Source organism: Choloepus didactylus, chromosome X (genome assembly GCF_015220235.1).
Source record: "Choloepus didactylus isolate mChoDid1 chromosome X, mChoDid1.pri, whole genome shotgun sequence".
Taxonomy (NCBI): Eukaryota; Metazoa; Chordata; class Mammalia; order Pilosa; family Megalonychidae; genus Choloepus; species Choloepus didactylus.
Window position 1 is genome coordinate 142318126 of NC_051334.1, and position 27887 is coordinate 142346012.

Here is a 27887-nt window from a genome sequence, read left to right on the forward strand (position 1 = left end):
CACCATGATTGGGTGCATAAACATTTATGATTGTTATTTCTTCTTGTTGAATTGCCCCTTTTATTAGTATGTAGTGGCCTTCTTTATCTCTCATAACATCCTTGCATTTAAAGTCTATTTTATCTGAGATTAATATTGCTACTCCTGCTTTCTTTTGGCTGTAGCTTACATGAAATATTTTTTCCATCCTTTCACTTTTCATTTTCTTTGTGTCCCTGTGTCTAAGGTAAGTCTCTTGCATGCAACATATTGATGGTTCATATTTTTTGATCCATTCTGCCAATCTATATCTTTTAATTAGGGAGTTTAATCCATTTACATTCAACGTTATTACTGTGAAGGCATTTCTTGAATCGGCCATCCTATCCTTTGGTTTATGTTTGTCAGCTATGTTTTTCCCTCTCTCTCCTATTGTTCTTTAATGAACCAATATTGAATCTCTTTGGTACTGAACCTTTCTCTATATCTCTCTCTCCTTTCTTTCCTTTCTTTGTTTTTCTGTCGGTAGGGCTCCCTTTAGTATCTGAAGTAGGGCAGGTCTTTTATTAGCAAAATCTCTCAGCATTTGTTTGTCTGTGAAAAATTTAAGCTCTCCCTCAAATTTGAAGAAGACCTTTGCTGGATAAAGAATTCTTGGTTGGAAATTTCTCTCTCTCAGAATTTTAAATATGTCATGCCACTGCCTTCTTGCCTCCATGGTAGCCGCTAAGTAGTCACTACTTATTCTTATGCTGTTTCCGTTGTATGTGGTGAATTGCTTTTCTCTTGCTGCTTTAAGAACTTGCTACTTCTCTTCAGTATTTGACAGTCTGATCAGAGTATGTCTTGGAGTGGGTTTATTTGGATTTATTCTATTTGGAGTTCACTGGGCATGTATGCTTTATGTATTTATATTGTGTAGAAGGTTTGGGAAGTTTTCCCCAACAGTTTCTTTGAATACTCTTTCTAGACCTTTACCCTACTCTTCCCCTTCTGGGACACCAATGAGTCTTAAATTTGGACATTTTATTTTATCTATCATATCCCTGAGGTCCATTTTGATTTTTCGATTTTTTTCCCCATTCTTTCTTTTGTTCTTTCATTTTCCGTTCTGTGGCCCTCGAGGTTGCTGATTCATTGTTCTGCTTCCTCTAGTCTTGTACTATGATTATCCAGAATCTTTTAAATTTGGTCAACAGTTTCTTTTATTTCCATAAGATCATCTATTTTTTTATTTACTTTTGCAATTTCTTCTTTATGCTCTTCTAGGGTCTTCTTCATGTCCTTTATATCCTGTGCCATGCTCTTCTTCATGTCCTTTATATCCTGTGCCATGCTCTCGTTGTTCGTCTTTAGTTCTTTGATTAATTGCTCCCAAGTACTGTGTCTCCTCTGATCTTTTGATTTGGGTGTTTGGGTTTGGGTTATCCATATCATCTGTTTTTTTCATGTGCTTTAAAATTTTCTGTTGTTTTTAGCCTCTTGGCATTCGCTTTACTTGATAGGGTTCTTTTAGGATATGTAGGATTATTCAAAGTCTAATCTCTAATTTGTCAGATCTACAGCTTGGTGGAGTACACTTTCTCTGACTAACCAGCGGATGGCATCCGTGAGTCACCTATTCCCCTCAAGTCAGTTCTCCCCAACTTTGTCTTTGTGGTACGTTGGGGTCTGATTCTTGTGGGGTCCAATTGGTGCACCAAGTTTGGGTGTGTTGTTGGTGTTGTCTTCCCTGAATGAGGGGCATGTGTCTTAGCGGTTAGGGAGGGAGGGCAGCATTAATAATCAAACCTCCCAGGTGTTCTTGGAGATTTAAGGCTGTTGTAAGTGTCTAAAGCTTCAGTTCAGTCTCACCACAGATTGTCTCTGCCATTGACCTACAAGTCCTTGGTATTGTCATATGGTCCCTGGGATTTCTGAGTGGGTCCCTCTTCCAAGCTGTGCCCTTCTAGGGCCTCTGCTGAGGGAAGGTTGTGCTATGTCACAAGTACACGCCATCCCTCAAGGGAAGTTCTAGGCCGCCAGGCCATGTAGGTGCATTCCCAGCCTGCTGTAAGGATGGCTGTCCCCAGCTCCAGGACAATTAGCTATGGGTGCGCAGAAGGCTATTGTCCACACCCGATGTTGTGGCATTGTGTGTGTGTTGCTGGAAACACTTCCCGTTGCACTGGGTTTTTTGGCACAGCTCTGTGCTGTGGCTCCAGTGCTGGTCAGGAGCTTTCCCAGCCTGCCGGGAAGATGGCTGCAAGGGATGTGGTTATTTTCCCCTTTTGGCTCACCTCTGCCTTCCTCACTCTGAGATGATTAGCAGCGGGTGCACAAAAGGCTATCTTCCACGCCAGATATTGAGGCATTCACACAGCCCATTCCTGCCACGCTTCACTGTGCGGTTCTTGCTGCCATATCTGTAGCCAGTTTTGCATTTTTTTAAAAAAAGTACTAGTCCACCTCCAAACGTCAACCCACAGTTTCCCCACACCGCAGCGTGGCTGCCAGGTATTCAGCAGGCTTACTCACTCATTTCAGAACGCAGATTCCCGGTTTCACCAAGTGCATGGTCCTTGTGGATATAGCAGACCTTGTCCAGCTGGGGCATCGCTGGAACTGGTGTTCTGGGTGACTTTCTGGCTTTTATCTAGTATTTTTCACGGAGGTGTTTTTTTGCCCTGTCTCTCCTAGCTGCCATCTTAGGTTCTCCTCAGTCTGATTTTGACTTGCATTTCCCTGATGGCTAATGACAGTGAGCATCTTTTCATGTTATTTATTGACCATTTTTATGTCTTCTTTGGAGAAATGTCTATTCAAGTCTTTTGTCCATTTTTAAATTGGGTTTTGTCTTTTTGTTGTTGAGTTGTAGGAGTTATTAATAGATTCTGGATATTAAACCCTTATCGGATATGTGGTTTCCAAATATTTTCTCCTGTCTGTAGGTTTATTTTTACTTTCTTTAAATTTTTATTAACTCCTGTTTATTTATAGTTTCTCTGGTTGTTTGTGCTTTTGGTGTAAAGTCTAAGAAACTGCTGCCGAACACAAGGTCCTGAAGATATTTCCCTATGCTTTCTTCTAGGAGTTTTATAGTTTTATTTCTTATATGTAGGTTTTTTATCCATTTTGAGTTAATTTTTGCAAATGGTGTGAGGTAGGGGCCTGTCTTCATTCTTTTGCATATGGATATCCAGTTTTATCGGGACCAATTGTTGAATAGACTATTAATTCCCCATTGAGTGGACTTTGCACCATTCCCAAAAGACCAGTTGGCCAATGGTGTGAGAATTTATTTCTGATCTCTCAATTAAATTCTATTGGTATATATGAATGTCCTCATGCCAGTACCAAGCTGTTTTCATTGCTGTAGCTTTGTAATAAGTTTTAAAACCAGGCAATATGAGTCCTCTAACTTTGTTCTTTTTAGAGGTAGTTTAGGTTATTTGGGGCCACTTACCATTTCATATAAATTTGATGATTGGTTTTTCCATTTCCATGAAGAAGATTGTAGGAATTTTTATTGTAATTGCATTGAAACTGTATATCACTTTGGGTAGAATTGATATCTTAACAATATTTAGTCATGGTATCCATGAACATAGGCTGTCCTTTCATTTATATAGATCTTCTTTAATTTCTTTCATCGATGTTTTGTAGTTCTTTATGTACAAGTCCTTTACATCCTTGGCCAAATTAATTCCTAGATATTTGATTTTTTTTTAGTTGCTATTGTAATGGAATTTTTTCTTGATTTCCTTTTCAGATTGTTCATTACTAGTGTATAGAAACACCACTGATTTTTTTATAAATGTAATTTTATTGAGATATATTCACACACCATATAATCCATTCAAAGTATATGATCAGTGGCTCACAATATCATCATATAGTTGTGCATTACTACAATCAATTTTAGAACATTTTCATTACTCCAAAAAAATGAAAACAATTAAAAAATAAAAAAGAACACCCAAAACATACCATACCCCTTACCCCCCACCCATTATTAATATATTTTTTGGCTCTATTTTATTACTCATCTGCCCATACACTGGATCCAGGGATTGTCAGTCACATGGTTTCACAACCACATGGTTACATGATGAAAACTATATAGTTATACACTCATCATCAAGAATCAAGTCTACTGCATTACAGTCCAACAGTTTCAGATATTTCCAGAAACACCACTGATTTTTGCTTGTTGATTTTGTAGCCCACCACTTTGCTGATTCATTTATTAGCTCTAGTAGCTTTGTTGTGGATTTTTCAGGAACCTCTATGTATAGGATCATGTCATCTGCACATAGGGAGAGTTTTTCTTCTTCCTTTCCTATTTGGATGTTTTTATTTTTCTTGCCTGATTGCACTGGTTAGAACTTCAAGCACAATGTTGAATAACAATGGTGACACTGGGCATCCTTGTCTTGTTCCTGATTTTAGAGGGGAAGCTTTCAGTTTTTCACCATTGAGTGTAATGTTAGCAGTGGGTTTTTCATATATACCCCTTATCTTTCTATTCAGAGTTTTCTGAGTGTTTTCATCAGGAAGGGGTGCTGAATTTTGTAGATGCCTTTTCTGTGTCACTTGAGATGATCTTGTGATTTTCTTCCTTTTTTTCTATTAATGTGGTGTTTTACATTAATTGATTTTCCTGTGTTGAAACACCCTTGCATGCCTGGGATAAATCTCACTTGATCATGGTGTATTATGGTTTTAATGTGCTGTTGGATTTGGTTTGCTAGTATTTTTTTGAGAATTTTTGCATTTGTATTCATGAGCAATATTAGTCTATAGTTTTCTTTTCTTATCATGTCTTTATCTGGCATTGGTATTAGGGTGATGCTGGTCTCATACAATGAGTTGGGAAGTGTTCCTTCCTCTTCAATTTTTGGAAGAGTTTGAGCAGTATTGGTGTTAATGCTTCTTCAGATGTTAAAATTTACCTGTGAAGCTGTCTGTTGTAGTTTCTTAAACTATTCAAAGCAGATACCATAAAATGAGTTAGCTTTTAGCAATGGGAATTTATTAGCTTGCAAGCTTACAGTTCTGAGGCCATGAAAATGTCCCAATCAAGGCATCATCAGAATGATACCTTCTTCCTGAAGACCAGCTGTGGGAGATCCTACTTACAATGGTCTGCACCCACAGGAATGGATTAACTTTAAGAACATTCTTTTCTGGGGTACATACAGCTTCAAATAATCACATTGTCTGTTCCTGGGCTTTTCTTTTTTGGGAGGTTTTTGATTACTGATTCAATCTCTACTTGTTATTGGTCTTTTGAGATCTTCTATTTATTCTTGAATCAGTGTTGGTAGTTTGTGTGCCTCTAGGAATTTGCCAATTTCATCTAGGTTATCTAATTTGTTGGCATACAATTGTTCATGGTATCCTCTTATAATCCTTTTTATAGCTATGGTATCAAGAGTAATGTCACCCCTTTTATTTCTGATTTCAGTTATTTGCATCTCCTATCTTTGTCAATATAGCTAAAGGTTTCTTGATTTTATCGATCTTTCCAAAGAACTAACCTTTTGTTTCATTGATTCTTTATATTATTTTTTAATTCTTTATTTCATTTATATCTGCTCTAATCTTTGTTATTTACTTCCTTCTGTTCACTTTGAGTTTAGTGTGCTCTTCTTTTCTAGTTCCCCCAGGTGTGAAATTTGGTCTGTGATTTGAGCGCTTTTTTTGATGTAAGCATTCAGAGCTGTAAATTTCCCTCTGAGCACTGCCTTCACTGTGTCCCATTAGTTTTGATATGTTGAATTTTCATTTTCATTGGTCTCAAGATATTTCCTGATTTTCCTTGTTTTCTTGTTTGACCCATGGGTTATTTAAGTGTGTGTTGTTTAACATCCACATATTTAAGAGATTTTCCAATTCTCCCACTGATATTGATTTCTAGCTTTATTCCATTTTGGTCATAGAAGTTGCTTTATATAATTTCAATATTTTAAAATTTATTAGGAATTGTTTTGGGAACCATATGTGGTCTAACCTAGAGAATGATCCCTGTGTCCTTGAGAAGAATGTATATTCTACTATTTTGAGGTTCAGTGTTCTGTATGTCTGTTAGGTCTAGTTCATTTATAATGTCATCCAAGTCTTTTATTTCCTAATTGATCTTCTGTCTATATGTTCTGTCTATTCATGAAAGTGATGTATTGAGTTCTCCAACTATTAATGCAGGTGTGTCTATTTTTCTCTTCAGTTTTGTTACTGTGTGCTTCAGGTGTTTTGAAGCACTGTGGTTAGGTGTATAAATGTTTATGGTTTTTATTTCTTCTTGGTGGATTTATCATTTTATTAATATATAGTTCCTCCCCTACCCCTAACTACACCCCCTCCATTATTGACTCATAGTATTGGTATAGTACATTTGGTACTATTGATGAAAGAATGTTAAAATACTACTAACTGTAGTATTGGGCTTAAAGAGAGAAGGTCAACATTCGAGCAACAAAAGAGGTTCTCTGGAGGTGACTCCTAAGCATAATTATAGGTGGGCTTAGCCTCCCCTTTACAACCATAAGTTTCACAAGAGCAAGCTTCAAGATCAAGGTCTTAACTTACAAAGTAGGGGGTTCCTAATTTCACATAGCATATGTTCTGTCCATGATAATCAATCAGTATCTCACAAAATTGTCACTGAGTTGAACAATCTTCATCACATTCTATTTTGAACAATTCTCATGACCCCAAACACCCCATAGCTCTTTTCAGCCCTTAATTATATGTCCCTAGTATTTGTGTGGTATGAGTAAGGAATTCCTTTTAATTATAGTCCCTAGTATGCAATAGGTAGATTTTTTCCATATACCCCTCTGTTGTCAACTCTGTACCAGTGTCAGTCCTTAGAATTATATCATGCAAGCACCTATCTATATTTGTAGTGCTGATCTGTGGAATACATGCCTTTAAACAACCCTTTTAAATCCTGTTCACCTTCAATGCAGCTCTGATACTTATAATCCTATTAACAAACAGTCATCACTCCTATCCATTCCCATACTTTTAAATTTACCCTCAGTAACGTTTTAGGTTATCATTCCCCCTTCACTAGATTCTGTCTATCTCTAGCAATATTCTACACTATAAGACATTGATTTTATATTGTTCAGGGAGTTTATAGTAGTGGTAACATACAGTATCTGTCCTTTTGTGTCTGACTTATTTTACTCAGCATTGTATTTTCAAGGTTCATCCATGTGGCCATATGTTTCAGGACCTTATTCCTTCTTACCTGCTGCATAGTATTCCATCATGTGTATATACCACATTTTGCTTATTCACTCGTCTATTGAAGGATAATTTGTTTGTTTCCATCTCTTGGCATGTGAACAAAACTGCTATGAACATTGTTGTACAAATGTCTCTTTGTGTTACTGCTTTCAGATCTTCTGGGTATATACCGAGAAGTGAAATTGCCAGATCATAAGGTGATTTGATAGCTAGTTTTCTGAGAAACTGCCAAACTGTCTTCCACAGCATCATACCATTGTATATTCTCACCAGTAATGAATAAGAATTCCAATTTCTCACATCCTCTCCAGCATTTATTGTTTCCTGTTTATTTAATGGCAGCCATTCTTATTGGTGTGAGACGGTATCTCACTGTGGTTTTGATTTGTATTTCCCTAATAGCTAGTGAAGACTAACATTTTTTCATGTGTTTTTTTAGCTATTTGTATTTCCTCTTTGGAAAAATGCCTTTTCATATCTTTTGCCCATTTTATAATTGGGCTGTTTGTACTAGTTGAGTTGTAGGATTTCTTTATATATGCAAGATATCAGTCTTTTGTTAGATATATGGTTTCCAGATATTTTTTCCCATTGCATTGGCTGCCTATTCACCTTTTTGACAAATTCCTTTGAAGTACAGAAGTTCTTGATTTTGAGGTGTTCCCATTTATCTATTTTTTCTTTTGTTGCTTGTGCTTTGGGTGTAAGGTCTAAGAAACTACCTCCTGTTTTTAGGTCTTGAAGATGTTTCCCTATATTATTTTCTAAGAGTTTTATTGTGCTGTCTGTTATACTGAGGTCTTTGATCCACTTTGAGTTAATTTTTGTATAAAGTATGAGGTAAGGGTCCTCCTTCATTCTTTTAGATATGGATATCCAGTTCTCCCATCCCCATTTGTTGAAGAGACTGTTCTGCCCCAGTTCAGTGGATTTTAGGGCCTTATCAAAAATCAGTCAACCATAGATCTGGGGCTCTATTTCTGAACCCTCAGTTCAATTCCATTGATCAGTATGTCTATCTTTGTGCCAATACCATTCTGTTTTGACCACTGTGGCATTATTGTAGGCTTCAAAGTCTGGGGTGTAAGTCCTCCCACTTCATTCTTTTTTAGGATGTTTTTGGCAATTCAAGGCCCCTCTTTCCCTTCCAAATAAATTTGAAACCAGCTTTTCTAAGTCTGCAAAGTAGGTTGTTGGAATTTTGATTGGAATTCCATTGAATCTGTAGATCAGTTGTATAGAATTGACACCTTAAAGACATTTAGCCTTCCTATCCATGAACACAGAATATCTTTCCACCTTTTTATGTGCACTTTGATTTCTTTTAGTAACAATTTGTAATTTTCTTTGTAGAGGTCTTTTACATCCTTGGTTAAATTTATTCCCAGGTACTTGATTTTTTTAGTTGCTATTGTGAATGAAATTTTTTTGGATTGCCTCTTCAGCTAGGTTATTACTAGTTCATAGGAACATTACTGACTTATGTGCATTAATCGTGTATCCCGCCACTCTGCTGAATTTGTTTATTAGTTCAAGTAGCATTGTTGTTAATTTCTCAGGATTTTCCAAATATAAGATCATATCATCTACAAATAATGACAATTTTACTTCTTCCTTTCCAATTTGGATGCCTTTTATTACTTTTTCTTGGCGAATTGCTCTGGCTAACAATGCCCATTGTCACTACTATTACAATGTTGAATAATAGTGGTGACAGTGGGCATCCTTGTCTCTGTCCCGATCTTTCAGTCTCTCACCGTTGAGTACTATGCTGGCTGTGGTTTTTTCATATATGCTCTTTATCATATTGAGGAAGTTTCCTTCAATTCCTACCTTTTGAAGTGTTTTTATCAAAAAGGGATGTTGGATTTTGTCAAATGCTTTTTCAGCATCTACTGAGATGAGCATTTGATTTTTCTCTTTTGATTTGTTAATGTGTTGTAATATATTGATTGATTTTCTTATGTTGAACCACCCTTGCATGCCAGGAATGAACCCCACTTGGTCATGGTGTATAATTCTTTTGATGTGTCTTTGGATTCGATTTGCAAGTATTTTTTTGAGAATATTGCACCTATATTCATTAGGGAGATTGGCCTATAGTTTTTTGTTTTTGTAGTGTTTTATCTGGTTTTGGTGTCAGAGTGATATTAACTTCATAAAATGAGTTAGGTAGTGTTCCTTTTTCTTCAAATTTTTTTGAAAGAGTTTGAGCAGTAATGGTGTCACTTCTTTTTGGAAAGTTTGGTAAAATTCCTCTGTGAAGCCATCTGGCCTCAGGCTTTTATTTGTAGGTATATTTTTGATGATTGATTGGATCTCTTTGCTTGTGATTGCTTTGTTGAGGTCTTCTGTTTCTTCTTGGGTCAGTCTAGGTTGTTCGTGTGTTTCCAGAAAATTGTCCATTTCCTCTAAATTGTCTAGCTTGTTGGCATACAGTTGTTCATAGTCTCCTCTTATGATTTCTTTTATTTCTTCAGGATCTGTGGTAACTATGCCTTTCTCATTTCTGATACTGTTTATTTGGGTCGTCTCACTTTTTGACTGTCAGTCTAGCTAAGGGTCTGTCAGTCTTGTTGATCTTCTCAAAGAACCAACTTTTGGTTTTATTTATTCCTGCTACTGTTTTCTTGTTCTCCAGCTCATTTATTTCTGCTTTAATCTTTGTCATTTCTTTTCTTCACTTGCTTTGGGGTTAGTTTGCTGATCATTCTCTAGCCTCTTCAATTGTTCAGTTAGGTCTTCAGTTTTAGCTTTTTCTTGCTTTTTGATAAATTCATTTAGAGCTATAAATTCCCCCCTCAGGACCACCTTCACTGCCTCCATAGGTTTTGATAAATTATGTTCTTGTTTTCATTTGTCTCTAGCTATTTACCAATTTCTCTTGAAATTTCTTCTTAGACCCACTGGTTGTTTAGGAGTGTGTTGTTTAACCTCCATATATTTGTGAAAGATCTGGTTCTTTAATCATTGTTGATTTCTGGTTGCATTCCATTATGGGTCAGAGAATGTGCTTTGAATAATTTCAGTCTTTTTAAATTTATTGAGACTTGTTTTGTTCCCCAGCATATGATCTATCCTGGAAAATATTCCATGAACACTAGAGAAGAATGTATATCCTGGTACTCTGGGATGTAATAATCTATATATGTCTGTTAAGTCTAATTCATTTATCATATTGTTTATGTTCTCAATTTCCTTATTGGTCCTGTCTAGTTTTTCTATCTGTAGAAAAGAGTGGTGTATTGAAGTCTCCCACTATTATTGTAGAAATGTCTATTGCTCCCTTCAGTTTAGCCAGTGTTTGTCTCATATGCTTTGGAGCTCCTTGATAGGGTGCATAAACATTTATGATTGTTATTTCTTCTTGGTGAATTGTCCCTTTTATTAATATATAGTGTTCATCTTTGTCTCTTATGACATCTTTGCATTTACAGTCTATTTGTATGATATTAGTGTAGCTACCCTACTTTCTTTTGGTTGCAGCTTGCATAGAATATGTTTTTCCCATCCTTTTACTTTCAGTCTCTTTGTGTTGCAGGGTCTAAGATGAGTCTCTTGTAAAGGCATATTGATGGTTCATACATTTAAATCCATTCTACCAGTCTGTATCTTTTATTCATTTATTTTTTATTTTATTTTTTTTTGAAACCTTGGTATTTATTTTTCCTTTCTTTTAAATGTCACACCAATTACCTATATGATAGTTCTGGATAATGAAAGTACTTACACATTGAATACAAAATAAATATAAAATAACTGAAAAAAAAATTAGTTGTCTGTTGATTCATTTTGCAGTCCCCCTGTTCATCTTCTGGTTCAATTTTCTTTGCCTTTTGTATATATTTTTTTTCTTGCTTTCAAATTGACTTCTGGCTTTGGTTTTACCCACTGTATTTCTATGGGCTTCTCCTCAGCTGATATAGCAAAATCATCTTCAGTGGGATAATGTGGAAGAATACAGTCTATGGTTCTTTCTTTCTCAGTTTCTGCACTTCTTTCACTTGCTTTTTCTCTTCGTATTTTGCAGCTGTGATGGGTCTCTTGATACGCCAATGCATGTTTGGTGACAGGTAGTGAGGATTTTCATATAAAGTTGGTCCTCCAAAACTTCCCTGGAATATCTTTATGAGATTTAAGAAAAAACGAGGTCCTATTTCTACAAGAGCAGCATTTTCTTCTATAATCCGAAAGTACCAAAAAACATATCCTGTTATTCAAAATGGTGAAAGTAAACACGTGTGTCCACAAATGGTTGGCTTTTGGGATGATACCGTGATGTACAAAAAATCTGAATTAAGAGTTCTTTTAACGAAGCATAATGTGGTAATTCATCAAAAACAGGGTCAAAAGACAAAAGAGGCAGAGAACCTTTCAAACAGTTTCCAGTCAGCTTTAGTTCAGCCACGGTGTGAATATTTTGAACAACGAATTTAGCAGATGGCCCATGAGGTGAACTTGAAAGCCACATATAAAGATGTTGTTTTTCGTTCAATATTTGCCCTTTTGCATCTGACTCATTTCATTCTACAAAATGCCCTCAAGGTTTGTCCAGGTAGTACATGTGTCATGACTTCATTTCTTCTTACAGCTGCATCATATTCCATCATATGTATATACCACATTTTATTTACCTGTTAATCAGTTGATGGACACCTGGGTTGTTTCCATCTTTTGGCAATTGTAAATAATGCTGCTATGAATATTGGTATGCTAATGTCTGTTCATGACTCTGCTTTCAGTTCTTCTGATTATATATCTAGTGGCAGGATTGCCAGATCATATGGCAGTTCTATACTTAGTTTCCTGAGGAACCACCAAACTGTCTTCCACAGTGGCTGCACCATTGTACATCCCCACCAACAGTGAATAAGGGTTCCTGTTTCTCCACATCCTTGTCAACACTTGTAGTTTTCTGTGTTTTTTTTAAATTAGTGGCCATTCTAGTAGGTATGAAAAGATATCTCATTGTAGTTGTTTTTTTTTTTTTAATCTTCATTTTATTGAGATATATTCACATACCACGCAGTCATACAAAACAAATCGTACTTTCGATTGTTTACAGGACCATTACATAGTGGTACATTCATCACCCAAATCAATCCCTGACACCTTCATTAGCACACACACAAAAATAACAAGAATAATAATTAGAGTGAAAAAGAGCAATTGAAGTAAAAAAGAACACTGGGTACCTTTGTCTGTTTGTTTCCTTCCCCTATTTTTCTACTCATCCATCCCTAAACTAGACAAAGTGGAGTGTGGTCCTTATGGCTTTCCCAATCCCATTGTCACCCCTCATAAGCTACATTTTTATACAACTGTCTTCGAGATTCATGGGTTCTGGGTTGTAGTTTGATAGTTTCAGGTATCCACCACCAGCTACCCCAATTCTTTAGAACCTAAAAAGGGTTGTCTAAAGTGTGCGTAAGAGTGCCCACCAGAGTGACCTCTCGGCTCCTTTTGGAATCTCTCTGCCACTGAAGCTTATTTCATTTCCTTTCACATCCCCCTTTTGGTCAAGAAGATGTTCTCCGTCCCACGATGCCAGGTCTACATTCCTCCCCGGGAGTCGTATTCCACGTTGCCAGGGAGATTCACTGCCCTGGGTGTCTGATCCCACGTAGGGGGGAGGGCAGTGATTTCACCTTTCAAGTTGGCTTAGCTAGAGAGACAGGGCCACATCTGAGCAACAAAGAGGCATTCAGGAGGAGGCTCTTAGGCACAACCATAGGGAGGCCTAGCCTCTCCTTTGCCGCAACCGTCTTCCCAAGGGTAAAACCTGTGGTAGAGGGCTCAACCCATCAAACCACCAGTCCCCTATGTCTGTGGTCATGTTAGCAACCATGGAGGTGGGGTAGGCCAATACCCCTGCATTCTCCACAGGCTCCTCAAGGGGGCACTACATCTTTTTTTTTTCCCTTGTTTTTCTTTTTTTTTTTTTTTAACTTTCCCTTCTTTTTTAAATCAACTGTATGAAAAAAAGTTAAAAAGAAAACAAACATACAATAAAAGAACATTTCAAAGAGACCATAACAAGGGCGTAAGAAAAAGACAACTAACCTAAGATAACTGCTTAACTTCCAACATGTTCCTACTTTACCCCAAGAAAGTTACCTAATATAGCAACATTTCTGTGAACTTGCTCCTACTACATCCATCAGAAATTAACAGACCATAGTCATTTCTGGGCATCCCCAGAACGTTAAATAGCTTATCTGTTCTTCTTGGATTATTGTTCCCCCTTCCTTAATTGCTCTCTACTGCTAGTTCCCCTACATTCTACATTATAAACCATTTGTTTTACATTTTTCAAAGTTCACATTAGTGGTAGCATATAATATTTCTCTTTTTGTGCCTGGCTTATTTCGCTCAGCATTATGTCTTCAAGGTTCATCCATGTTGTCATATGTTTCACGAGATCGTTCCTTCTTACTGCCGCGTAGTATTCCATCGTGTGTATATACCACATTTTATTTATCCACTCATCTGTTGAAGGACATTTGGGTTGTTTCCATCTCTTGGCAATTGTGAATAATGCTGCTATGAACATTGGCGTGCAGATATCTGTTCGTGTCACTGCTTTCCGATCTTCCGGGTATATACCGAGAAGTGCAATCGCTGGATCGAATGGTAACTCTATATCTAGTTTTCTAAGGAACTGCCAGACTGACTTCCAGAGTGGCTGAACCATTATACAGTCCCACCAACAATGAATAAGAGTTCCAATTTCTCCACATCCCCTCCAGCATTTGTAGTTTCCTGTTTGTTTAATGGCAGCCATTCTAACCGGTGTTAGATGGTATCTCATTGTGGTCTTAATTTGCATCTCTCTAATAGCTAGTGAAGCTGAACATTTTTTCATGTGTTTCTTGGCCATTTGTATTTCCTCTTCAGAGAACTGTCTTTTCATATCTTTTGCCCATTTTATAATTGGGCCGACTGTACTATCGTCATTGAGTTGTAGGATTTCTTTATATATGCAAGATATCAGTCTTTTGTCAGATACATGGTTTCCAAAAATTTTTTCCCATTGAGTTGGCTGCCTCTTTACCTTTTTGAGAAATTCCTTTGAGGTGCAAAAACTTCTAAGCTTGAGGAGTTCCCATTTATCTATTTTCTCTTTTGTTGCTTGTGCTTTGGGTGTAAAGTCTAGGAAGTGGCCACCTAATACGAGGTCTTGAAGATGTTTTCCTACATTATCTTCTAGGAGTTTTATGGTACTTTCTTTTATATTGAGATCTTTGGTCCATTTTGAGTTAATTTTTGTGTAGGGGGTGAGGTAGGGGTCCTCTTTCATTCTTTTGGATATGGATATCCAACTCTCCCAGCCCCATTTGTTGAAAAGACCATTATGGCTCAGTTCAGTGACTTTGGGGGCCTTATCAAAGATGAGTCGACCATAGATCTGAGGGTCTATCTCTGAATTCTCAATTCGATTCCATTGATCTATATGTCTATCTTTGTGCCATTACCATGCTGTTTTGGCAACTGTGGCTTTATAATAAGCTTCAAAGTCAGGGAGTGTAAGTCCTCCCACTTCGTTTTTCTTTTTTAGAGTGTCTTTAGCAATTCGAGGCATCTTCCCTTTCCAAATAAATTTGATAACTAGCTTTTCCAAGTCTGCAAAGTAGGTTGTTGGAATTTTGATTGGGATTGCATTGAATCTGTAGATGAGTTTGGGTAGAATTGACATCTTAATGACATTTAGCCTTCCTATCCATGAACATGGAATATTTTTCCATCTTTTAAGGTCCCCTTCTATTTCTTTTAGTAGAGTTATGTAGTTTTCTTTGTATAGGTCTTTTACATCTTTGGTTAAGTTTATTCCTAGGTACTTGATTTTTTTAGTTGCTATTGAAAATGGTATCTTTTTCTTGAGTGTCTCTTCAGTTTGTTCATTTCTAGCATATAGAAACATTACTGACTTATGTGCATTAACCTTGTATCCCGCTACTTTGCTAAATTTGTTTATTAGCTCTAGTAGCTGTATCGTCGATTTCTCAGGGTTATCCAGATATAAGATCATATCATCTGCAAACAATGACAGTTTTACTTCTTCTTTTCCAATTTGGATGCCTTTTATTTCTCTGTCTTGCCGGATTGCCCTGGCTAGCACTTCCAGCACAATGTTGAATAACAGTGGTGACAGCGGGCATCCTTGTCTTGTTCCTGATCTTAGAGGGAAGGCTTTCAGTCTCTCACCATTGAGTACTATGCTGGCTGTGGGTTTTTCATATATGCTCTTTATCATGTTGAGGAAGTTTCCTTCAATTCCTACCTTTTGAAGTGTTTTTATCAAAAACGGATGTTGGATTTTGTCAAATGCTTTTTCAGCATCTATTGAGATGATCAATTTATTTTTCCCTTTTGACTTGTTAATGTGTTGTAATACATTGATTGATTTTCTTATGTTGAACCATCCTTGCATGCCTGGAATGGACCCCACTTGGTCATGGTGTATGATTTTTTTAATGTGTCTTTGGATTCGATTTGCAAGTATTTTGTTGAGGATTTTTGCATCTATATTCATTAGGGAGATTGGCCGGTAGTTTTCCTTTTTTGTAGCATCTTTGCCTGGTTTTGGTATTAGATTGATGTTAGCTTCATAAAATGAGTGAGGTAGTGTTCCATTTTCTTCAATGTTTTGAAAGAGTTTGAGTAAGATTGGTGTCAGTTCTTTCTGGAAAGTTTGGTAGAATTCTCCTGTGAAGCCATCTGGCCCTGGGCATTTATTTGTGGGAAGATTTTTGATGACTGATTGGATCGCTTTGCTTGTGATGGGTTGGTTGAGGTCTTCTATTTCTTCTCTGGTCAGCCTAGGTTGTTCATATGTTTCCAGGAAATTGTCCATTTCCTCTACATTATCCAGTTTGTTGCCTTACAGTTGTTCATAATATCCTCTTATAATTTTTTTAATTTCTTCAGGATCTGCAGTTATGTCACCTTTTTCATTCATTATTTTGTTTATATGGGTCTTCTCTCTTTTTGATTTTGTCAGTCTAGCTAGGGGCTTGTCAATCTTGTTGTTCTTCTCAAAGAACCAACTTTTGGTGATATTTATCCTCTCTATTGTTTTTTTGTTCTCTATGTCATTTATTTCTGCTTTAATCCTTGTTATTTCTTTTCTTGTACTTGGTTTAGGATTGGTTTGCTGTTCATTTTCTAGCTTCTTCAGTTGATCCATTAGTTCTTTGATTTTGGCTCTTTCTTCCTTTTTAATATATGCGTTTAGTGCTATAAATTTCCCCCTTAGCACTGCTTTTGCTGCATCCCATAGGTTTTGGTATGTTGTGTTCCCATTTTCATTCGTCTCTATATATTTAGCAATTTCTCTTGCTATTTCTTCTTTAACCCACTGATTGTTTAGGAGTGTGTTGTTTAACCTCCAGGTATTTGTGAATTTTCTAAGTCTCTGATGGTTATTGACTTCTAATTGTATTCCATTGTGGTCAGAGAATGTGCTTTGAATAATTTCAATCTTTTTAAATTTATTGAGGCTTGTTTTATGTCCCAGCATATGATCTATTCTGGAGAAAGTTGCATGAGCACTAGAAAAGTATGTGTATCCTGGTGATTTGGGATGTAATGTCCTGTATATATCTGTTAAATCTAATTCATTTATCAGATTGTTTAGGTTTTCAATTTCCTTATTGGTCTTCTGTCTGGTTGATCTGTCTATAGGAGAGAGTGATGTGTTGAAGTCTCCCACAATTATTGTGGAAACATCAATTGCTTCCTTTAGTTTTGCCAGTGTTTCTCTCATGTATTTTGTGGCACCTTGATTGGGTGCATAGACATTTACGATTGTTATTTCTTCTTGCTGAATTGCCCCTTTTATTAGTATGTAGTGGCCTTCTTTGTCTCTCAAAACATCCCTGCATTTGAAGTCTATTTTATCTGAGATTAATATTGCTACACCTGCTTTCTTTTGGCTGTAGCTTGCATGAAATATTTTTTTCCATCCTTTCACTTTCAGTTTCTTTGTGTCCCTGTGTCTAAGATGAGTCTCTTGTATGCAACATATTGATGGTTCATTTTTTTTGATCCATTCTGCGAATCTATATCTTTTAATTGGGGAGTTTAATCCATTTACATTCAACGTTATAACCGTGAAGGCATTTCTTGAATCAGCCATCTTATCCTTTGGTTTATGTTTGTCATATTTTTCCCCTCTGTCTATTAATATCCTTTATTGTACCCATACCGAATCTCTTTAGTACTGAACCTTTCTCCAAGTCTCTCTGTCCTGTCTTTGTTTCTCTGTCTGTAGGGCTCCCTTTAGTATCTCCAGTAGGGCAGGTCTCTTGTTAGCAAATTCTGTCAGCATTTGTTTGTCTGTGAAAAATTTAAGCTCTCCCTCAAATTTGAAGGAGAGCTTTGCTGGATAAAGTATTCTTGGCTGGAAATTTTTCTCACTCAGAATTTTAAATATATCGTGCCACTGCCTTCTTGCCTCCATGGTGGCTGCTGAGTAGTCACTACTTAGTCTTATGCTGTTTCCTTTGTATGTGGTGAATTGCTTTTCTCTTGCTGCTTTCCGAACTTGCTCCTTCTCTTCTGTGTTTGACAGTGTGATCACTATATGTCTCGGAGTGGGTTTATTTGGATTTATTCTATTTGGGGTTCACTGAGCATTTATGATTTGTGTATTTATGTTGTTTAGAAGATTTGGGAAGTTTTCCCCAACAATTTCTTTGAATACTCTTCCTAGACCTTTACCCTTTTCTTCCCCTTCTGGGACACCAATGAGTCTTATATTTGGACGTTTCATGTTATCTATCATATCCCTGAGGTCCATTTCGATTTTTTCAATTTTTTTCCCCATTCTTTCTTTTATGCTTTCATTTTCCATTCTGTCATCTTCCAGGTCACTGATTCGTTGTTCAACTTCCTCTAGTCTTGTACTATGAGTGTCCAGAATCTTTTTAATTTGGTCAACAGTTTCTTTAATTTTCATAAGATCATCCATTTTTTTATTTAGTCTTGCAATGTCTTCTTTATGCTCTTCTAGGGTCTTCTTGATTTCCTTTGTCTCCTGTACTATGGTCTCATTGTTCATCTTTAGTTCTTTGAGTAGCTGCTCTAGGTGCTGTGTCTCTTCTGATCTTTTGATTTGGGTGCTTGGGCTTGGGTTATCCATATCGTCTGTTTTTTTCATATGCTTTATAATTTTCTGTTGTTTTTGGCCTGTTCGCATTTGTTGAACTTGTTAGGCTTCTTTTAGTATTTGTAGACCAATTGAAGTCCTTATCTCTAATTTATCAGATCTACAGCTTCGTGGAGTACACTTTCTCTAACTAACCAGCAGGTGGTGTCCACGAGCCACCTGTTCTCCACAAGCCAGTTCTCCCCTGCTTAGCCTTTTTGGTGAGTGGGGGAGTGAGTCTTGTGGGGCCCAATTGGTGTACCAAGCTTGCGTGTGTAGTTGGTGTTGCCTGCCCTGTATATGGGGTGTGTTTCTGGGCAGTCAGGAGGGGGGTGTGGCTCTAACAATCAAATCTCCCTGGTGATCCTAGAGTTTTAAAGCTGCTGCAATAGTCTAATCCTTCAGTTCAGTCCTGCCACAGTTTGTCTCTGCCACTGACCCACAAGTCCTTGGTATTGGCGTATGGCTCCTGAGACTTGCAAGTGGGCCCCTCTTCCAGGCCGTGCATCCCGGGTCCTCTGTTGAGGGATGACTGTGCTATGTCACAGGTGAGTGCCGTCCCCCCAGGGCAGTTCTGGTCTGCTGGGCTGTGTAGGGAGGCTCCCAGTCTGCTGAAATGATGGCTGAATGGGGCTTTGTTAATTCACACTGCTCCACCTTCCCAACTCTGGGACAATCAGCTGAGGTTGCAGGGAAGGCTAATGTCCACGCCCAGTTTTGTGGTGTGTGCCTGTTATTTGAAGCACTTCCGTCACACTGGGTTGTCTGGGGCAGTTCTGGGCTATGGGGCTGGCGATGGGCAGGAGTGTCTCCTGTCCACCAGGACGATGGCTGTGAGCGGACACCCCCCTTTTGTTGGGAAGTTGTGGTGTTTAGTGAATTTTCTCAGCCACTGGATTATTGCGTTTTGTCTCAGAGCTCTCCTAGTTCTGCTCTTGACTTGACCTGCCCAAATTGCAAGTCTTTGAAGCTTTCTGTATTGGGCTTCTTAGAGTAATTGTTTTAGAAAAAGAAAAAAGGATTAAAAAAAAAAAGAAAAAAAAAAGGGCCCTCCTCAGAGATCTAATGGTTTATTGAAATGCTAATAGGCAAAGCAACCAGGGCCATTAAGGAAAGGTCCACAGGGCAGAGAGATCAGCTTTTCTTCGGGATTTGCATATGCGCCTCAGGGCCTGAGCTCAGGCCTGAGCTCTGCCCTTCCCCTTTCTATGTTCACTAGAACTCCAAAAATCCTCCGCTTTTATTTTGGAGTTTTTCGTGTTGTTTTTTTTCTATGCTTGTCTCCTCTCTGCTGGGCTGGCTGCTCTCAGATTCTCTGGTGTCTGGTCTCAGTCTATCTATGGTTGGAGTTTGGATCAGCAGAATGTGTTTCCGATAAGGGCTGCCACTGCAGTTCTCCCTTCTCCTTCCCGGAGCTGACAGCCCCTCCTCCCACGGGACTGAGCCTGGCAGGGAGGGGTGCGGGTCCCCTGGCCGCAAAAACTTACAGATTTCGCTGATCTCAGCAGTTCCACGTTTTCATGAGTGTTGTATGAAGTATGCCCAAAGTCAGATTGCTCTGTGGTGTCCAGTCCACGCAGTTCCTGGCTTTCTACCTACTTTCCTGGAGGAGTAACTAAAACATACAGCTCACCAGTCTGCCATCTTGCCCCGCCTCCCGGGTCTGGCTTATTCCTCATTGTAGTTTTGATTTGCATTTCCCTAATAGCTAGTGATGGTTGAATATCTTTTCATGTACTTTTTAGCCATTTGTATATTCTCTTTGGAAAAATGTTTATTCATGTCTTTTGCCCTTTTTAAAATTGAATTGTTTGTCTTTTTGTCATTGAGTTTTAGGATCTCTTTATATATCCTGGATATTAAACCATTATCAGATATGCAGTTTACAAATATTTTCTCCCATCGAGTAGGCTACCATTTCACCGTCTTGCAAAGTCCTTTGAAGTACAAAAAGTATTCAATTTTAAGGAAGTCCTATTTATCTATTCTTTTCTTTCATTTCTTGAGATTTGGATGTAAGATCTAACAAACCACCTCCTACCACGAGATCTTGAAGATGCTTCCCTACATTTTCTTTTGGGAGTTTTATGGTTCTGTCTTTTACATTTAGGCCTTTGATCCATTTTGAGTTAATTTTTGTATAAGGTGTAAGATAGGGGTCGTCTTTCATTCTTTCGGTTATGGATATCCAGTTGTCCTAGCACCATTTTTTGAAGAGACTTCTCTGTCCCAGTTGGGCGGACTTGGCAGACTTGTGAAATATCAATTGACCATAGATGCGAGGGTCTGTTTCTGAACTCCCAGTGTGATTCCATTAGTCAATATGTCTATCCTTAGCCAGTGCTGTACTGTTTTTATCACTGTAGGTTTTGTAATATGCACTAATGAGAGTCCTCCAACTTCATTTTTCTTTTTCAAGATGTTTTTGGCTATTTGGTACCCTTTACCCTTCCAAATAAATTTGGTAATTGACTTTCCAATTCTGTAAAGTAGGCTTTTGGAATTTTGATTGGGATTGCATTGAATCTGTAAATCAATTTGGGTAGAATTGACATCTCAATGAAATTTTGTCTTCCAGTCCGTGAACACAGACTGTCCTTCCATTTATTTAGGTCTTCTTGGATTTCTTTTAGCAATGCTTTGTAGTTTTCTGAATACAGATCCTTTACATCCTCAGTTAAGTTTATTCCTAGGTATTTGATTCTTTTAGTTGCTATTGTAAATGGAACATTTTTTATGATTTCTTTCTCAGATTGCTCATTACTAGTGCATAGAAATACTAATGATATTTGTGTGTTAATCTTGTATCCTGCCATTTTGTGGAACTCATTTATTAGCTCTGGTGGCTTTGTTGTAGACTTCTTGGGAATTTCTAGGTATAGGATCATATCATCTGCAAATAGTGAAAGTTTTACTTCTTCCTTTCTGATATGGATGCCCTTTATTTCTTTTCTTGCCTAACTGCCCTGGCTAGAACTTCTAGTACATTGTTGAATAACAGTGGTGACAGTGGGCATCCTTGTCTTGTTCCTGATCTCAATGGGAAAGCTTTCAGTTTTCACTGTTGAGTACAATGTTAGCTATGGGTTTTTTGTATATTCCCTTTACATGTTGAGAAAGTTTCCTTCTATTCCTGTCTTTTGAAGTGTTCTTTTCAAGAAGTGATGCTGGATTTTGTCAGATGCCTTTTCTGCATCAATCAAGATAATCATCTCCTTTGATTTGTTAATGTGTTGTATTACATTAATTAATTTTCTTGTGTTGAATCACCCTTGCATACCTGGTATAAAACCCATTTGATCATGGTGTATAATTCTTTTCTTTTAAATTAAGTTTTATTGAGATATATTCACATACCATACCATCATCCATGGTGTACAATCAACTGATCACAGTACCATCATATAGTTGTGCATTCATCACCCCAATCTATTTTTGAACATTTTCCTTACACTAGAAAGAATAAAAATAAGAATAAAAAATAAAAGTAAAGAAAAACACCCAAATCATCCCCCCCATCCCATCCTATTTTTCATTTAGTTTTTGACCCCATTTTTCTACTCATCCATTCATACACTGGATGAAGGGAGTGTGGACCACAAGGTTTTCACAATCACACCATCACCCCATGTAAGCTACATTGTTATACAATCATCTTCAAGAATCAAGGCTACTGGGTTGCAGTTCGACAGTTTCAGGTATTTCCTTCTAGCTATTCCAATACACTAAAACCTAAAAAGGGATATCTATATAGCACATAAGAATGCCCACCAGAGTGACCTCTTGACTCCATTTGAGGTAAATTGAAACTTTATTTTGTTTCATTTTGCTTGTCCCTTTTGGTCAAGAAGATTTTCTCAATTCCATGTCAGGTCCAGGCTCATCCCCGAGAGTCATGTCGTGCATTGCCAGGGAGATTTACACCCCTGGGAGTCAGGTCTCATGTAGCAGGAAGGGCAGTGAATTCACCTGCTGGGTTGGCTTAGCTAGAGAGAGAGGGCCACATGTGAGCAACAAAGAGGCACTCTGGGGGAGACTCTTAGGCACAACCACAAGTAGGCTTAGCCTCTCCCTTGCAGCAACAAGCTTCATAAGGGCAAGCCCCAAGATTGAGGGCTTGGCACACCAAATTGTCAGTCCTCAATGTTTGTGAGAGTATCAGTAATAACTCAGGTGGGGACATCCAACATTTCTGCATTTTCCCCTGCCTCCTCAGGGGTCCCTGTATATATATTTTAATTCTCTGCCTGAATTACTTTGGGATGTTTTGCTATTTCACACTACCCTGTACAAATCTACCAGATCTCACTTCCTATTCAACATTCCATTTAATTATGGTGTTTGAATAAACTGACTGTACAAGTTAAATTATTTAGTAGGCTGTAGAAGATATATATCCTGCACCAAATAAATATCTCTTCCCTTGGTCTCACACAGAAGTTGAAGTTTGAAAACACAGTCCATATCATCCTTTACTCTTTTGCCTGCTTTGCCTTAGTCCTAACCAGATCTGCTTCATTCATATCTCTAATTGAAGTCTGGACTCTTTTTCAGCTTTTTTAACAGTTGCTGTGTGCACTAATACTGACACTCATATCTGCCGAGCTCTAGCTCTGAGTTTCAGGTGTCAGACAGATACCCAAAGTTCCAGAGGCCAACCAGGTTATACATAAAGGGATCAGCATCTCAGAATTTGGAGATAGCAATTACAATTCAGGAATAGATGTTACTGCTGTAAGAGATTACAATCTAGGGACCATTACAATGAGCATTCCCCTGATAAGCTGTGTTGTAAGATTCAATTCTGAGTTTACACATTGTTAGGCCATATTGGTGAGGCATTATAATATTTGCCTTTTTCTTTCTGGCATACTTCACTCAAAATGCTGTCTACAGGATCCACTCAACTTGTTATGTGCCTCACAGCTTCACTCCTCACAGTTGCTCAGTATTTCATTGTATGCATACACCACGGTTCACCATTCTGTTCATCAGTCAATGTACCCTTAGGCCACCTCCACCCATTGCAAATCATGAATATTGCCTCCATGAACACCAGTGTGAAAATGTCCATTCATGTCCCTGCTCTCAGATCTTTCAGGTATGTACCCCATAATAAGGTTGCAGGACCTTATGGCACCCACATACTTAGTTTCTTGTGGAACCACCACACTGTCCTCCAGATAGGCTACAGTGGTGTGTAATTCTTTTAATGTGCATCTGGATTCGATTTGCAAGTATTTTGTTGAGGATTTTTGAATCTGTATTTGTTAGAGATATTGGTCTGTAATTTTCTTCCTTGTAGTGTTTTTATCTGGCTTTGGTATTAGGGCGATGTTGGCTTCATAGAATGGTTAGGTAGATTTCAGTTTTCTGGAAGTGTTTGAGCAGGATTGGTATTAATTCTTTATGGAATGATGGGTAAAATTCACCTGTGAAGCCATCTGGTCCTGGGCTTTTCTTTGTTGGGATGTGTTTGATGGCTGTTTCAATCTCTTTACTTGTGATTGGTTTGTTGAGATCTGTTTCTCCTGGAGTCAGTGTGTGTTGTTTCTTTCTAGAAAATTGTCCATTTTATCTCAGTTTACTAGTTTGTTGCCATAGTTGTTCATAGTATCCTCTTATGATTTTTTTTTTATTTATGGGGGGTCAGGCATAATGTCTTTTTTTTCCTTTGTCAGTCCAGCTAAGTGCTTGCCAATTTTGGTAATTTTCTCAAAGAGCAAACTTTTGATTTTGTTCACTTTCTCTACTGTTTTTTGCTCTCAATTTCATTTATTTTTTTTGCTCTAATCTTTTTTATTTCTTTCCTTCTGCTTACTTTGGGATTAGTTTGCTGTTCTTTTCCTAGTTCCTCCAGGTGTGTAGTTACGTCTTTGATTTTAGCTCTTTCTACCTTTTCAATGTAGGCATTTAAGGCTATATATTTCCCTCTCAACACTGCCTTCACTGCATCCCATAAGTTTTGATATGTTGCATTCTCATTTTCATTTGTCTCGAGATATTTACTTATATCTCTTCCAGTTTCATCTTTGACACACTATTGTTTAAAATTTTGTTCTTTAACCTCCACAAATTTTTACATTTTCCAGTCCTCTGCCTATTGTCTAATTCCAGCTTCATTCCATTATTATTAGAGAATGTGCTTTGTATAATTTCAATCTTTTATAATTTATCAAGACCGGTTTTGTGACCCAGTATGTGGTCTATCTTGGAGAACGATCCATGAGCACTTGAGAATAATGTGTATTCTGCTGTCTTGGGGTACATGTTCTGTGTGTCTCTTAGGTCCACTTCATTTATCAAATTATTCAAGTTCTCTATTTCCTTATTAATCCTCTGTCTAGATGTTCTGTCTATTGATATATGTGGTGTATTGATGTCTCCAACCATTATTGTAGACATGTCTGTTTCTCCCTCCAGTTTTGTTAGTGCTTGCCTCATGTATTTTGGTGTACCCTGGTTAAGTGCATATATATTTATGATTGTTATTTCTTCTTGGTGGATTTCCCCTATTTGTAATATATAATGTCCTTCTTTGTCTCTTATAACAGCTTTGCATTTAAAGTCTTTTTTGTCTGATATTAGTACAGCTACCCCATCTGTTTTTTTTTTTTTTTTTTTGGTAAGTTTTCATGGAATATCTTTTTACAGCCTTTCACTTTCAACCTATTTGAATCCTTGGGACTAAGGAGAGTGTCTTGTAGACAGCGTATAGATGTCTCATATTTTTTATCCATTCTTCCAGTCTGTGTCTTTTGATTGGGGAGTTTAATCCCTTACTATTCAATATTATTACTGTAAAAGCAGTATTTACTTCAACCATTTTATCCTTTATCCTTCGGTTTTTATATATCATATCTTATTTTTGCTCTCTTTTTACCCTTTTAGTTACCCTTACTGATAATCTTCATTTCTGCACTCTCTTACAATCTTCTCTCTCCTGTCCTTTCCTTTCAGCCTACAGGTCTCCCTTTGGTATTTCTTGTAGGGCAGCTCTCTTGTTAATGAAATCTCTCATCTTCTGCTAATCTGTGAATATCTTAAATTCTTCCTCATTTTCGAAGGTCAGTTTTGACAGAGAATTTTCGGTTCGCAGTTTTTCTCTTTCAGTGTCTTGAATATATCATGCTACTTTTCACCTCCATGGTTTCTGATGAGAAATTGGCACTTAATCTTATCTGGCATCCCTTGTATGTAATGAATCACTATTCTCTTGCTGCTTTGAGAATTGTCTCTGTCTTTGGCATTTGACATTTTGATTAGTACTTGTGTTAGAGTAGGTGTATTTGGATTTATTTGGTTTGGTGTATTTTGCACTTCTTGGACCTGGATATTAATGCCTTTCATAAGAATTGGGAAGTTCTTGGTCATTATTTCCTCAAATATTCTTTCTGCCCTTTTCCCTTTTCTTCTCCTTGTGGGACACCCATGACACAAATGTTTTTGTGCCTCATGTTGTCAGTCAGTTCTCAGAGACCCTACTCAAATTTTCCCATTTTTTTCCTCTCTCTGTTCTTTTTGTCTGTTTGAATTTAGTTACTATTTTCTAGCTCGCTTATCCTTTCTTCTGCTTGTTCAAATCTGCTGTTGTGTGCTTCTAGTGTATTTTAAATTTCATCTATTGTGACTTTCATTCACATAAAATCTGTTATTTTTCTTTCCATGCTTTCAAATTCTTCTTTATGCTCACCCAGTGTCTTTTTAATATCCTTTATCTCTTTAACTATCTTGTTGAATTTGTGTAGGATATTTGTTTCAGCATCTTTGATTAGTTGTTCCAGATTCTGTATCTTCTCCTACTCTTTATTTTGCTCCCTTGACTGGGCCATATCTTCCTGTTTCTTAATATGGCTTATTTTTTGCTGATGTTTGGGTATCAGATTATCTTGGTGAGTTTACTCTGAATGTCAGATTCTCTCTCGTCAAAGCTTTGGTTGTCAATTGGGTTTGTGTTAATGCTCTTCTTTGGCACTTGGTTCATCAGTATTACCCCATAAGGGCTGGACCAGGGACCCATGAAGGCAGTGCATACCAGTTCCATAGGGTCCCAGGGAGATGGTCAGATAATGATGACTAAAAGCCTTTTAATTCCACTCCCCAAGGGTACACTTTCCTGGCCTGCCCGGCATATGGCCCTCTTTGCCACAAAGCCCTTAAGATGTCTTCTCAGATGTGTGCTTTCCTCATCTGCCAGCAGATGAGGAAACCTATTCCCCTCAGCCCCCGGAAGGCAGGCTATTTTTAGCTGTTGGCATAGCTAGATGGCATAGCTGGGACAATGGCATAGCTGGGCTGGGCAGTGCAGGTTGAAACCAGCGGTGGTACCAGCAGTTCAATTCATTGGCCAAAAGCTGACACAGTTCTAGATCATGTTCTGCCCTCTTTTTTGGGAGAGTGGACCTCCACTGCCCTTCCAGTCTGGAGCTGCCCACCCACCAGAAACCAGAGAACTGGATACTTTCTGCCCTGAGAGTTGGGGATGGGTGCCAGGAGCCAGGACTGAGGGGGGTTACTCATGATCTGTCACCCAGCTGCTCTGTCTCTTCATCCTGAACTTTCCTGGATGTTGTAGAGCACTTCCCCCAATTCCAGATCCCTAGATCCATTGTTGAGGACAGTTTCTGCCTGACCCCTAGTTGTTTTTCTGGGTGAGAAGTAAGTCCAGCCTCTCCCTAATCAACCATCTTGGATCCAAAACTCTATGTTCCTTTTTAAACTTTCTAATTCTTTTTGTTTACACATTGTCTTCCATATATCCTTTAGTTCTATATCCAAATTTAGTTTATTTCTATTCATAGTTTCCTTTAACTCCTTGAATTGGTTTAGGAGATTTGACTGAACATCTTTTTTTTGGCAACTTAAAATGCAAAGAATTTTATTTTAAAACTTCTAAAATTTGAAAGCAAGATGTCCTAGGTTAAATAATATAGTTTTCCAAAGCCAAATATGCTTATTTGGCACTCAGTTTTTCTGTTTGAAATATAGAAACAACTTCCTAAAACTCTTAGGTGTGAACACTACTGTTTTGATAACCTGTGGTTAGATGACTGTTCAATCTCAGTTGGTAACATTCCTTTTTTTTTGCCTTGGTGTAAGGGTTAAAAAATTCTAGAATACATGCATCCACTAGCCTTATACTGACAATTTCATTCCATATATGTCTCCTGAGAGGCATATGCCATCTATAGGAATCCATCTTTATCCTTCTGGCTTTCATACCCTTCATAAATTGGTGTGGAAATGCTCACCATGTGTGTCCATTCAATAGTAGGAAGAAGGCTTGATTAACATTTTGCTGCAAGTGCCTTCTAATTATTTTGATTAGCTCACTCATGTTGACATGATCTGGTACAAGGAACATGGTTTTATCCAGTACAGGAAGCTGATTCTCACCCTTGTATCTTTCTGTTATTGCTAGGATTTTGGTAGGATACTGCTCTTGGATAAGTTGGACATCTACACTTTGTTTGACGGTGCAATGCTGCTTGAGGGTCTTCTCGGTTGGCATGGCGGGGTG

General features: G+C 37.8%; 1 protein-coding gene and 2 pseudogenes across 1 annotated transcript in view; 1 reads left to right on the forward strand and 2 right to left on the reverse strand.

The window, feature by feature from the left end:
- LOC119523310 (60S ribosome subunit biogenesis protein NIP7 homolog) overlaps nucleotides 1-27887 on the forward strand; it is a 167834-nt gene that overhangs the window by 26347 nt on the left and 113600 nt on the right. The gene's annotated exons all lie outside the window — the stretch shown is intronic.
- Nucleotides 11038-26387, reverse strand: LOC119522369 (annotated as a pseudogene).
- LOC119523311 lies at nucleotides 27503-27878 on the reverse strand (annotated as a pseudogene).